Below are 891 nucleotides of genomic sequence, written 5' to 3' on the forward strand. Positions count from 1 at the left end.
GACAGGAAAGGGAAATATACAGACTTACTGACATGTTTGAACTCCAGTCCAGTTCAGATTTGTGAATATTGTTATAATGGTACAGTATGTAGTGAAGTCCAGCAGAATCCAGTGGAATCCAGTGGAATCCAAGTGGATTATGTGGGGGATGGGAAAGTATTGATGCAAAACCATGGGCTTAGTCTGTCCACCACATGTGAGATACCTATATGCAAAGAAAGCCCCACACTGATGCCACCTATCCTTTTTTCCCCAGGACATCCATCCTCGAGCTTCCTCCAGAGCAGCAGCAGCAGACTGATGCATGTCTAGTGATGAGCACGGGTAACCCGCAGGTGTTTTCACACCTACCTTTACCCTTACCCGATGCAAACCCGTACCCTTTCCATGGGTAAGGGTATTTCAGGGGTGGGGGTAGGGGTTTGTACAGGGTTTGGGGGGGTCGAAAACCCACAACGGGTGGACGTTAGGGTCAAGTATAATGTACACTACGTAGTCTAATCAATCAGTACATAAGTCAAGGTGACGCCCCCCTCTTCTTGTCGTGTCATCAGATATCGTTGTGTCGGTTGTTTGACCGTCCACTGTCATTGTCGTGGCATTGTTGTTGTCATGGCGTGGTGTCATCGTTGACATGCCAGGTCGTCGCCATCACCTGTCATCCATTCGGCTGGTGATGTGGTGTCGCCTCGTTGTTGTTGTTGTTGGCATGTGTAGTGGTGGTTCGGGGCATTGAACCACGGTTGGGGAAGGTGGTGGTGGTTAGTCGTGGTGGTTAAAGTGTGGTTTGGTCGTTGTTGGTTGTCACGTCACTGACGTGGCACCTGTTTGTTGTGTGAAGAAAGGAAAGGGTGTGGGGGAGGGATCACATTGCGCACCTGAACTAATGTG

This window comes from Laccaria bicolor, genomic scaffold, assembly GCF_000143565.1.
Source record: "Laccaria bicolor S238N-H82 LACBIscaffold_16 genomic scaffold, whole genome shotgun sequence".
NCBI lineage: Eukaryota > Fungi > Basidiomycota > Agaricomycetes > Agaricales > Hydnangiaceae > Laccaria > Laccaria bicolor.